A 14,129-nucleotide genomic window follows, 5' to 3' on the forward strand; every position below is an offset into this window, starting at 1 on the left:
TTCAACTCAGTTCTCCTTTCATATGGCTAGAGAGGTGATTAGCATCATTCAAATAACTAAGTCCAAGTTAGTGAGCCAGTGGGTAGCTTCAGGAGCGGTTTGACGTAAGTTTGAGATGTCCCCAGCAAACGATCAAAGCGGGCATTGATTTACAATATGGTTCATAGTTTGTGACTGATAGCCATAGTCAGACACTGTGCTTTGTCTCTCACCTGCCATCCAATGTTCTAAAATAGTTTAATGAGGACCATTGTTTCCGGGGTAGGTTGAAGTCATTAGCATTATCCCAGAATTCTTTCCAGTGTGCCTCAGGATTGAATGAGGATGCTTTAAGAGCTTGTAAGAGTTTAGATGTGTCTTTGGAAGGTTCTGGAGGGCCTCATAAATAAGTAAGTTAAGTTGGCCATGGTTTGATTGTACTCACAATCTTTGTGTCTCTCTCCAGATTTTGAGCAGGGGGAGTGCCACAGTGGGCGACCACTGAACAGATATTAATTTTAATGTGTCAGTTATGATTCTCAATATGGCATTAAGCTGCATGTCCAGAGATTTGGTATATGAGCTGCCCACCCAAGCAGGTGCGCAATATGCACTAGTCAAGTATATCAATACTAGAGTTGCTGTTTGAAGTGTGTGTGTGTGTGTGTGTGTGTATCTGAACCCCCATGTTGTGCCCAGGAGTTTTGGGACAAGGCTACTCCTTCCTTTTACCTTTTTGTATATCATTTCCAGATGGGCTTTAAAAGTCAAGCTTCTGTCCAAGGTTATACCTAAGTACTTTAGATAGGTCATTGCAGACCTGTTGACTGCAAAAGGTGACATTAAATGGTTCCTTGCCAGCTTTGTTGTTTAGGTGTTGCAGGCACTGGGGTGGAACTTCCAGTACTGAAAGTATTCTGCCATTATCTTGAGGTCAGTGGAGAGAGTGTCCCTGATGGTTGTGAGGTCTTTGTCTTGTATTGCAACAGCAATGTCATCAGCATAAATGCACTCATGTGAAACTGTGTCAAATAAGTCCTTATTGTAGACGTTGAACAGTAAAGGAGCCAGTACAGATCCTTGAGGAAGACCATCATTGAGGGTGCATGTTCTGCTGATCTGCCCATTCTAAAGGATGCTGTATCTTCAGTTGTTCAACATTGTGGCCAAGAATTGCATAGTGCTATGGCATTAGATGACCCTGGATGTCTTGAGCAATAGCCCATATCACCATACAGTATCATGGGGGGTGGATAAGTCTATCAGCATTGTTCTGGTTTTAGACTCCACTGGAAGCCAGCCTCAATATGAGTTATAAGGGCAAAAACCTAGTTGCAGCAACTATGACCCAGTCTGAAACTGGCCTGTTCTTTGGGAAGCTTGGCCTCAAAGACAGGGGTGAGCTGGGCCAGTAAAATCCTCTCCATTAATTTCTGAGTTGCGGAGACGAGTGATATTTGGTGATAGTTATTGCCCTCCTCAGACATGGGAAACTGCCAAACGATGCTGCCAGCTATCACCTCCCAGCTTTTTGGAATCTTAGCCATTGAATGTATGGCAGTAAATAGGGAATGTCCCCCTTTGGCCCCAAATTCTTAAGGAATTCAGGATAAATGCATCCTTGCCAGCAGCTTTTCTACTTTTAGTGGCCATAAATGCCTTATTTATTTCTTCTATAGTACATGGGGACGATAAGGTGAAATGGAGGGGCTTTGTTGGACATTTAGAAAGAGCTTTTTCTGAACTTCTCTCTACTTTGCTTGTCAATTTTGATCTTCAAGTTACAGAGAAGGTGTGAAATGACAGCATGGGCTATCACTTTCAGTTGACCGTGTTTTATGGGTCAGCAACTCCAAGTTTATGCAGGAGAATCCAGACTTTGTGATGGAATGAATGAAGTCAAGTCCCTCCACTGTCTCATTCCATCTCTTCAAAAAGGCAGAGTTCAATGACTATTAGTGCTTTTGTTATGTCCAATTCAGCAGTCTTCTCATATTCTTTGAAGAGTGCTTCTGTCTCCAGCTACCAGCGAGGAGTAAAGACCTCACAATAGCCATGAGAAGTATATGTTTCACAACAGCTTTGACAAAAAGGTGAACAAAGTAGTCATAGTTTTCTGGGATCAGCTTGATACAGTATATCCCATCTTCAACCCAGCTCATTTTGCAGAAATTCCAGCATTCTTTCAGCATTGACTCAATCAGTGAATTTCTGAAGTTGATATTCAGAATAGTTGGGCATTGCTGGCTGCAAGGAAAATATTCAAACACGTTTGTGAAGCTTGCAAAGGGGCACCACAAATGTCTTTCATCAGACAGCAGACATCCAGACTGTGTTCAGTGTTCCATCTGGCCAAGCAAAAAGCCCCTGGTTTTTTTGGAGTTCACCTTCTTTTCTACATGTGGAAACACAGCCCAAGCAGTGATATGCTCCCCAGCTGCATAATTTCTACTATAGTAGAAATTAAGCATTGTAAGTGGTGACTATTAAAGTCACCAGGGCACAAAGTTGGGTGGGAAAAGATAGTTATGCAGGCTTTGGCCATTCAAGATTTGAAGCTTTGTAGATGTTCATTATGATCAGTTGTCCAATTATTATCACAGCAATAGAGAATCCCATGGTCTTGGATTGTTCAGTTTACAGTGTAAGATGCAGTGAGGAAAGGACACCTGTGTGTTTTTTCACCTACTCAATTTCAGTATCGGCTCAGCTTCCTACCCGCAGCTGTCCAAAAGTCAATGAGTAGAAAGTGTGAGATTTAAGGATGTTTCCATGAGGCAGCCATCTGTTTTATGTTTTACTCTTTTCAGAATATAATATGATATTTCAGCTTTATGTGCATTGGTTCAGATTTATAACATTTTATGTAACTGTGACCCATCATAATGAGTATCACAGATGATAGGCTCGTTAAGCACATCTCATTTGAGTCAAACTGCAAGTGGCATTTTGTTTATATGGTTCATTTCGCCAACAAATTAGATTTCAAATTGATTGCTTTCCAAAATGACTTTGTTCATCAATTTCTAGACTAGGCAATTACAAAGACTATCCTGGTAATTAACGAGCTTCTATATCAACAATGTTTTTAAACTGCAGGGCACTAGTTGTGAAGTTTAAAAGAATTCAAAGTTTATTCGCAATGTCTCTCAGTCATCTCCCTGTATCTGCTAAGAGAATGCATCCCAGGATTACTTCCCTATCATGTGTAAGTAAAAGTCTGACATTTTTCATTGGAATAAGACCTCAAATTTCCCTCAGCCCTCTGAAAAAAAATTAACATTAAATAATGCTTGTGGGGGTTTTGTTTTTTTCAATCAGGAAACTAATATACTGCCTATTTAAGTTCTAGAAGAGAGGAAGGATGATCCAAGGATTAGGGCAATAGCCTGGGATTTGGGAGGCCTGGATTTGAATCCCTGCTCTGCCAGAGGCTCCCTTCGTGACCTCAGGCAAGCCACTTAGTCTCACCGTGTCTGTGTTCTCCATCTGTAAAATGGGATAACAGCACTTCCTTACCTCATTGGGGTGTAATGAAGAGAAATATATTAAATATTGTGAGACATTTGGATACTATAGTTAACAGAGGCTATAAAAGTACCTAAAATAGAGAGATTAAATTAATCCCCACAAAAGATGGGTGAAATTCTAACTCTATTAGAGACAGTGGGAGTTTTGCCATTGACTTCAACAGGGCCAGAATTTCATCTGATGCACTTCTAGATCTCAAGCCTGTCTTTTTAAGTACCTTTCTGTATTGGACCATCTTTCCATTACTCCTCTGTTCTATCCAACATCATTTTCACAGTTGTGGTACTGGCAACCCCAAGCCCTGAAGCTTACAGGTATGTTTCCAGGCCATGTTTTTGCACTGCAAGTGGCATGTCAGTTCAGAATGAATCACTGTAAGTTTCTTATCTTGCAAACCCCAAATGGCCAACTGATTTCTAAACTGAAATTTTGCAGAGCTATGAGTTCAAGGCATAGACTAGTACTTATGAGTACTGAATTGTCAATAAAGATTAGTGAATGTGATGTAGGCATCTTCCTACTGTTTGACAGAATACCAAATATCAATGTTTGCTGAATATTACAAACAGTTAATGTCCCCTGCCCCATCTCTGGGGTGTGTCTTTATTATGCTGGCTTCTGGTTGCCAGTCCTTCTCCAAACAGCAGTTAACTGGGTTGTGTGCCCTATAGGGAGGAGAGCAGCTTCCACCCAAGAGAAGCCTTTTGTCCCTGCTACCACTAACCCTGCTGCAGCTTGTTTCTCAACCCTCCTTCCTCTTTTTCCCCAAAAGAGGGGTTTTTAAAGGTTACCGGTAGCCCTTAATTAGACTCAGATGTCTCTAGTTAACGTGAGATAACCTCTTTTCAGTTCTTAGGGAAAAGGGCCTTCACCATTTTAGGGATGATGTACATGCCTTTCACCACTCTCTTATAGCTGTCAGGTCTGACAGGTCACACTGCTGTTGAGCGCAAACTACAGAAGTACCTGGGAGCAACCTGGATTCAAGCTCATACTGCATATGTGACCAGCACTGGATCATGAGAACTTTTGAGTGCCTGTCTCTCAAAACTGACTTGCTTCATCTGGATACCTGCCAACTTGTTCAGGCTGCTGCTCATAACACCTTTTCAGTTCAAGCTTTATTCTTGATTGAAAGAACTGTATTAAGACAGAGTAAACTTGCCTGTTTAGCTCACTGTGGCATCGACTGAGAAATTTTATTGATACCGCTTAAATGCCAGCACAATCAACCTTGCACTGCTGATACCATGTTAGGCACGCTGAACTTAGCCAGAGAAGTGAAACATATCACATACTAATGTTCCAGGGATTTCAAAGGAGGGCCTGCTGGAATGAGGCTCCAAATAAATACCCTAACTATTCTCTTTACACATTCAGGCCATGCTGCTCCTGATCTGCAACCCAAAGGGGTCAATGCAGCAGATCTAGTGAAATCCAAGTGGCACAGCTCTTTGTGAAAGCTGGATTCTTACTTTCCATACATTTTAATTTGGAAAGGAGAAAAGATGGCCCAGTGAGTTTCTATTGTTCTTGTCTCTAATACATAGATCAGGACCACTTTTGACTGGTAAAATCAGTCATAATTTCATTGATTTATTCAATTGGCTTAAGGATCTGAGTTATCTATCTAGTTGTTACTAATCATTCCAGTGTTAATTATCCCCTTCTCTCTCTAATTAGAAAGGCCAGCATAGACTTTCTGACCTAGATCTTCCATCCAACATATTTCAGGGCAGAGTTGCAGCTGGTGCAAACCAGTACAGCGTCATTGATTTCAATGGAGTTACACCAACTTACACCAACTGCAGATTTGGCCCTGGAGGGTTTTATGTATGAAACCTGCACTAGGGACAGTGTTTGCTTAAAAACTATATATGGTTAAAAAAAACAAAAGTCTCTTTCCCTTGTTAGTAATGACACTTAAGATTTATACAAACTAGAAGAATGACTATTACAGCGAGTATTACAAAAATCTCTTCTTGGCCTTAATTGTTTGGGTCATGTGCAAAACAAACTAGATTAAGAATAAAATCAGTTTGTTCTTCACTGAGATGAAAATATATTTCCTACATCAGAAAAATGTATGTTGTATGTACTGGATTGGCTGCCTTAATATACACAGCATATACACTAATGGATTTTCATATCATACACCTAGGAATTCAAGATTCAGGAGTACTGCCATAAAAGCTTCTGTTAGTATTCAGAACTTTTATTGTGGATCACTGTATTAAAAGAGGGAAGACAAAAGCTCTGGTCCTATGTCCCAATTCTGCAGACCCTTGTGAACACATTGACCCTTATTTATGTGAGTAGCCTCATTAACTTCAATGACACTACTCAATAAAATTAAACATGCATGTTATTTGTAGCATCAGAGCCCTTGTTTTGACCTGCTCCACCCATTGATTGTAACTTTTCCCTGAAGCTGCTGAATAGTTTAATCTCCTGCTGGTCACCCCAGCCTCTCAAGTCTACCACTCTGCATGGTTGCACATCTTGTTCTCGGGTAACTGCCATGCACTGTTGGCTCTTTCCATAAGCCTGCTGTTCCAGTAGCACCCCAGTATGGCTTCTTCACTTGGAGCCTCGTTGGCCACTTTTGCTTTTTGACCTTGGCTTGCCAGGGTGCCTCTGATCCCACAGAAGCTGAAGGAAGAAGACTTTACTCTAATATGATCTGCTCTCAAGAGGGTGGTCTACATAGCACCAGGTTCATAAGGACTTCTGTTCTATGGTGTCCATCCACCTACTGCTCAGGTTGTGTCTTTGTTCACCTTCAGATCCTGTCAATGACCCTGACCAGTATATTATGGACAGTTCATATATCGTTTATTCTTGCTGCAAAGATTGCACAGGTCAATAATATTTTTTAAAAGTTAAGAAACCTTTTTTCCCCTCTGGTTGATGGTTCTGTAGTATTAGAGAGAAGTCCATTTGGCAGTTGGGAACTGACACAGATTTCATTTTTATTGCCCTGCATTAACATCAAAGGTACATACTTTTCATTTAGTAAATGAATAAGAAAGAGAACTACATTTGTTTTAACCTTGAGAAGTTCTATAGTGTCTCTCGCTAGGTAAATTAGCCACTGTCTGCCATCTTTTGATGTGATATTAAACTGAGGTCCAGGATACTTAAGGACATTTAATCTCTCAAATAGCACTTTTCACAAAGACAAGGTGTTAGTCCTTGTGGACTGGCTACATTCCAACTAGCATAACTGCATTCTATCTACCTAAAGTTCCCTATGTAGTTTAAGTTAGAGAAGTTATGCTTTGTTTTCCTGTTTTTAACTGTTGGGTGGTATTGCTGTCCTCTGCTATACCTGCAATATTCTGCCTTAGAGGTGAGTACATTTCATTTATAAATGAAGTGATCCCTATACATTTTGTTATGTGTAAAGGTTATACTTTAGGTTCGGGTGCGAGTTCCATTCTTTCCCGCTGTAATGGGGGTCTACAGTCCAATTTAAGACTTATGAGGGGAAGTCTCCTAGTCTGGCTAGAACTACCCAGTTCCAGAGTTGCCTCAAAAATATAAGAACAGGGAACATGGTCATCAGTGGGGAGGAAGTGGTCTTGGTGAAGGGGTTGATAAAGGTGCCCATGCTGCTGACCCTGACTTTAGGACACAAGACTGGAGCCCTATAAGCAGCTGGGTATGAGCTCCTTTCTCCCCCCAGTGGTGAGGCTCAGTCTGATTCTGTGGTGCCAGACAGTCTCTCACTCAAAAGCAGGCGAGCAAGACAGGTTGGGAAATGTAGTTCCCAAAGCAACTATGTTATACCCCTAGGTTAGGGCAAGTCATACTAGGAAACAAGGAGAAATATCTAAACCTTGCCTTTCCTTGGATGGAGGGAGGCCTGGAAGGAAGCAGGTTATGCTGACGATATCTCCTAAAAAGCTGTGGGCAATTAAACTCATAGATAAGGCTTCAGTCCTAGGCAGCTACCATCCAGCATCATACCTTCCATTCCTGAGCAAGCTCTAGACAAGCTAGCAAAAGGCCAACTACAAGCTCATCTAACTGAAGCTAACATTGTAGACCTGTCACAATCTGTATTCAGGCCAGGACACAGAATCAAAACTGCTTTAGTGGCACTGATGGATGATCTCTTCCTGTCAATGAATAGAAGACAGTCACCCATATTATCCTGCTGGACCTTGCTGCAGCATTCAACTCTGTTGACCATGAGATTCTGCTGTCTCACCAGAGAGAGGTGACAGGGCTCAAGGATAATGCATTAAAATGACTTGAGTCCTTCCTGGAAGTATGATCTCAATAAGTAATGATGGGAAAATGCACCTCCAGCACTAGAACTCTCACCTTTGGAGTTCCACAAGAATCAGTTCTCTCTCTGGTCCTTTTCTACACATACATGCAGCCACTAGGTCAACTGGTCAGATGACAGACTCAAGGACCAGCAATATGCAGATGATACACAACTCTGCCCATCCTTCACCACATGTGACCATGCCACTATACCCAACATGCCCCATGCTTGGATGAGATCAGTTCTTGTATGAAGAACATTGGGCTAAAACTGAACCCAAGCAAGATAGAGGTGATGATGGTGGGCAGAAAAAGGTAACTTGAAGAGTTTGCAGCCCCGATGAAGTCTCCAATGATTGAAGATACACATTCCCAATTGACCAATTCAGTCCATAGTCTAGGAGTACTCTTGAGTTCCTCGCTGATGCTGAGCTCTCACATAGCAGCATCTAACACTTTCTATCATCTTCGTTTGCCTAGAAACTCCATCCCATCCTGCTGGATGAAGAAGTTGTACCAATTATTCATGCCTTTCTCACCTCTCAGCTGGATTATAGTAATGCAATATCCCTTGGCATGAAGTCTTCAACACCTCAGAAACTCCAACTAGTACAGAGTGCTGCAGCACATCTCCTCAGGAACACAGGCTATCAGGAACACATCCAACCTGTCCTCCACTCCCTACATTGGCTTCCCATAGAATCTCAAATCAAGTTCAAGGTCTCATTCCTTATCTTCAAAGCACTCCACAACCTCGGCCCAGGATATCTAAAGGACTGTTTAAAGCTCCAGTATGAAGACTGTGGTCAACAACTCTGCTCTTCTGGCACAATGGAACTCAATTGTAAGAGTAAAGCTCATCCGTGCAGGAGACTGAACTTTCTCCACATGTGGACCAAGACTATGAAATGAACTCCCCCAGGAACTAAGGACCATCACAAACCTTATGACTTTCCATTTCAGGTCCAATGTGCATTTCTTTGATCTTGCCTTCTCCAATGTAAACATATAGCAACAGGTATATACCAAACATATTACCAAAACAAGACGCTCCATCGCACACACTTCTTCCTCTGGGGAGAGAACGAGAGAAAAAATAACAGATGATGGATCAAGTCACCTGGCTTAATGCATTACTGGAAGGCTCTCAGACGCTATTGTGACAAGCATGATATAAAAACCTATATAGAATAGAACCCAGTTTCTTTGTTTTATTAATTTTATTTTTTGTATAGATTTCATGGTAAACACCTATCACAGGTGTCCAAACCAGTTTCTGAGAGACTATAGGTACATTTTTCCTCCTGTTTTTTGGCATGTTGAAATAAAGGCCTGAGCAGAAGTTTCTGTTCATAAATTCCAAGGATATGCCTTTTCTTTATTACCCTAACACGTCCCCTTTATCTTAGTTGCTCATATCTTTCGGATACAAATGTCTTTTTGGCTGAAGTTTTAATTGATTATGTGGATAAACTGGTGAATGGTTTGTGCTGTATTTTACCCATAACGTTTGCTCAGAATTGCTACTGATTTCCATTAGAGTTATTCTGTGAATCAAATATAGCATATAATGTGTGTTCCCAGCTTACAGATCCTAAGCTTCAAATGTAATTCGGCTCTCTTTCCTATAACATGAGTTTGATATGCCTGGCTTAGAATATTAAGAATGCCTCAGAATAGAAAAAAAGAAAACAGTCCAACATTTTTCAAAATCAGTGCATAAAGTTAGGCTATTAAGTGCCTAAATAAGTAGCCTGATTTTCAAAGTGCTGAGTACCAACAGCTCTTAGAGACTTCTAAAAGCTCAGCACATTTTAAAAGCACACCACTTATACAGGCACCTAAATAAGGATTTAGGAGCCTAACTTGAGACACCCCTATTTAAAACTTTGGCTCTTGTATTTTCCTTCTCTTTTCTTTTAGTCTTTGGTTCAAAGTTTTTATTTAATTTGGTGGCAGAGCTTTTCATCTGGGGATAAACTTTGATATGTTAATATGAAATTTAACTTCCATTTATTAAATATTTCCTACTCGTTAATTGTGTAATTGTATTGCTGTAGGGTGTTTTTTTAATGCATCTGCAGATCATTTTATCATCATAGAATGGGCATCGGTGGACAATTATCAACAGTTTTAAACAGTTGGAACTGGCCTTATCATAAACTAATGAGCTGTATTCTCTGTGATAAATCATTTAGCCTATTTCTTTTCTGCCAGGAAGGCTTCCTCTCGTGATTTATCATGATTAGACAATTCTTAGAGGTCTATCCAACAGTTAACTCAGCAAACTAAGCACAGTTTAGAATTAAGATTGCTGCCAAACTCCTGAGATCCTAAAGTCAAAAAGAACATGACAATGAGGAATGAAACATTCCAGAGCTTCTTGGATCATGTGATTCTAATTTTTGCATGAAAGACCCAAATTAGCGAAGCTTGCTAATTATCTCCCAATCACTCTCCCTCCACTGAGATATTGTCACGACCAGGACATGGGCTATCTGACCTAGTGGTCAGAGCAGGAGTCAGACCAGGTCCAATACCAGATCAGAGTCTGAGACAGGCCAGAGGGCAAACAGAGTCAGTTGTCAGAAGGGAGGCAGGGTCAGGTTACCAGGAAACAAGCAGCAGGAACAGCTATCACAGGGGAAGCAGTCCAAAGCAGGGAGAACCCAATTGCATGGACAACTTACAGTTCCTGTGCTTGGGTTAAATAGAGGCTGGGGACCAATCAGGATCTCCAGAGTTCCACCAATCAGAGCCCAGGACTGACATTTTCTGCTAGAGTTCAGTGCCTATTCTAGGAACTATTAGTAGGGTACAAAGTAGCAGGTTGGGACTGCTTGGCTCATAAGAGCCCTGCAGGCCAGGGTTCAAGACCTATAGTCCCTGGCAGCTATAAACCTAAGAGTTAGAACCTATCATTGTTACTTTCAGAGAATGACCATTACAAGTCAGCAATATTCTGATTTTTAAAGAAGACTTTACTCATGCGAGTAGTCCCACTGATTTGGGCCTAGATTCTTCCACCTTTACTCATGGTGAGTACTAATTTACATACTTCACAAGTAAACAGATATGACTAGTCAAAGTAAGGTACTATTCACCAGGAGTAAGTGCCCTTTACCAGGAGAAATGCCAGGATTTTGCCCTTAATAAGTTCAGTGGGACTGCTCATGTGAGCAAAGGATGCTGTATCAGGCCCAACAGCTAGAAACATTTAGGCAGTCTTTTAATTTCACTGCATCAGAGCAATCTACCTCAGCAAGAAGCCACCAAATATCATCAGCCCATTGCTGTAAGATAATAGTCTTATCTTTAAAAAGTCAAACGATGAACAAGAGAAAATCACAAATAAGGAAATTAGACACAGTCACTCCTCATTTTTGTGTCCATCAAGAAGCCACCCTCACTAGGATATCACTGTGGCAATGCTGGCTGCCAGCCTGAGAGTCAGAACCTGGCATACGATTGAAAGACCCCTTTTGTAGACCCCACGTATCTGATTTTGTGAGGTGCTGAGTTACAGACCAGTCTGGATTGCTTGGTAAGATGGGCTTGTTCGAACATCATGAGATTTAATAAAGACAAATGCAAAGTCATACATCTAGGAACAAAGAATGTAGGTTACACTTACAAGATGGGGGATTGCATCTTGGAATGCAGTGATACTGAAAGTGACTTAGCAATAATGAAAGACAACCAATTGAATATGCGCTTCCAGAGCAATGCTGTAGCTAAGAGGACAAATGTGATCTTGAATGCAAAAGCAATGGTATATCAAGTAAAGTAGGGAGGTGGTACTACTGAGTATTAGTGAGACCATTATTGGAATACTGTATCCAGGCATGGTACCCACACATTCAAAAAGATGTTGACAAATTGGAAAGTGTTCAGAAAAGGACTGCAAGAATGATTCAAAGTCTGAAAAACATACCTTATACTGAGACTAAGGGTACGTCTATACTTACCCGCTGGTTCGGCGACAAGCAATCGATCTTCTGGGATCGATTTATCGCGTCTTGTCTAGACACGATAAATCGATCCCAGAAGTGCTCGTCGTCGACGCCGGTAATCTTGCTCTGCGAGAGGAGTAGGCAGAGTCGACGGGGGAGCCTGCCTGCCACGTGTGGACCCGCGGTAAGTACCTTGTATTTCGAACTAAGATACTTCGACTTCAGCTACGTTATTCACGTAGCTGAAGTTGCGTATCTTAGTTCGAACTGGGGGCTTAGTGTGGACCAGCCCTTAAGAAGCCCAAACCACTTAGCATATCCAAGAGATGGTTAAGAGGATGATTTGATCATGGCCTATAAGTACCTATATGGGGAAGAAATTTCCAATAGTATACAACTTGTTAATATGGCAGAAAAAGGCATAACAAGATTCAGTGATTGGAAGCTGAAGCTAAACAAATTCAGACTAGAAATAAGGTGCTTTTAAAAAAAAAAAAAACAAGGATGGTAATTAACCATTAGAACAACTTATCTAGGGAAGTGGTGGATTCTCCATCACTTGCAGTTTTAAATCAACACCACATGTATTTCTAAGGCTTAGTTTACACTTAAAAGTTAGGTTAACATAGCTGTGTGCATGAAGAGTATGAAAAAAACCACACACAGATTGACATAGCTGCATCTTCATTAGGGCTTAGGTTGGCATAGCTATGTCAATAGAAGAATGCATATGTCAACATAGCTACATCATTTGAGTAGGTGATATTCCTAGACCAATGGAATAACCCCTTCCATCGGTGTAGGCTGCGTCTACGCTACAAGGTTATGTCAACATAGCTACATCAACATAACTATGCTGGCATAGTCTCCATGGCGTAGATAAGATCTGCTGTGATCTCAGTGACTACAAAGGTCCCTTCTGACCTTAATTCTATGAATCTATGAAATGATGAGTGATGTCAATGGGAATTGAGGATATTCAGCATCTTCCAGGATCAAGATCTAGATGCCACTCCTTACTTCCTCCTCCACTAAGGCCCTGATTCAGCAAAGCGCTTAAATATGTGCTTAACTTTAAGCAGCATGTGTGCACGTGGTTAAGTGCTTTACTGAATCAGGGTCTGAAAGGACTATTAAAAAAATTGAGACCAAAAGTTGTCCTGCTGCAGTCTAGAACTAAATGTAGCCAAGAACTTATAGACAAGTATGTGGCATAGCCAGAGGTCTGCTCCATCACCTGTTAATTCTTTGATTTGCACATGGAAAGGAGCAGATAAATTGGATAAAAAAAGTCCACATCATGAGTGAATAGTATTTTCTTCCCCCTCACTACTGTCTCTCTATTCCCTTTCTGTACCTTACTTTAAGGGTGCTAGCTAACATCTCAGTTTCAAAGACATCTTGGAGGACACAGACGGGCTAATGCAATACAGTTATTTCAAATAAATCGATTGTGTCACAATACATAGTTTAATCTACTTTGTAATAGATTGTAACAATTGTTATATTCTTTTTAAGAACAATTTAAGTTTTAATTATGCATCTTTTATTTTCTCCTCCTATTACTTTATGGCACTGATGATAAACCTAGCTAAAATCAAATTTAATTTAACCCCTGACAATACTGTTGAGGAGGATGAAAGTCTTGGGGAAGGAGAACAACAAGCTGGAGCAGAGGGAAATGATCCCATAGTTGGGACCCTCCGTCCAGATGATGTCATGGTATCCTCTCCCACTGAGGATACCCCTCCGGAGGAGTAGGCCCCAGTTATTAGGAAGAGATGGGTAAAAGTAATGGGAGATTCAATTTTTAGAAATATAGATAGTTTTGTTTGTGATGGCTCAGAGAACCGTATGGTAAATTGCCTGCTAGGTGCTAATATTGTGGACCTCTCAAGACATTCAGACAGATCTATGTGCAGTGCTGGGCAGTAGCTGGTGGTTGTGGTACATGTAGGTACCAATGATATAGGGAAGGATGGGAGAAAGGTCCTGGAGGCCAAATTTGGGCTGCTAGGTAAGAAATTAAACTCCAGGACCTCCATGGTAGCATTCTTTAAAATGCTTCCAGTTCCAGGCACAGGGCCCATTAGATAGGCAGAACCTCAGAGTCTCAATGCATGGATGAGGATGGTGTTAGGACGAGGAATTGGGGTTGAGTAGGAACTGGGGAACCTTTTGGAAAAGATGGGCTGGCATTGTAAAATTTAAAAAGTTGTAGAGGAGTTTTTAAACTAAGGGCTGGGGGAAAGTCAACAGGGACAGAGGAGCATGTAGTTCAGACAGAGACATCCGTTAAGGGAAGATCTCTATAATGGGGATTCTCTATATCCTAGTAAAGTGGAGAGGATAGGAGTTGATAAAGTACAGGCGATAGAGACAAATACA

This window comes from Terrapene carolina, unplaced genomic scaffold, assembly GCF_002925995.2.
Source record: "Terrapene carolina triunguis isolate 2854851 unplaced genomic scaffold, T_m_triunguis-2.0 Scaffold66, whole genome shotgun sequence".
NCBI classification, from domain to species: Eukaryota; Metazoa; Chordata; order Testudines; family Emydidae; genus Terrapene; species Terrapene triunguis.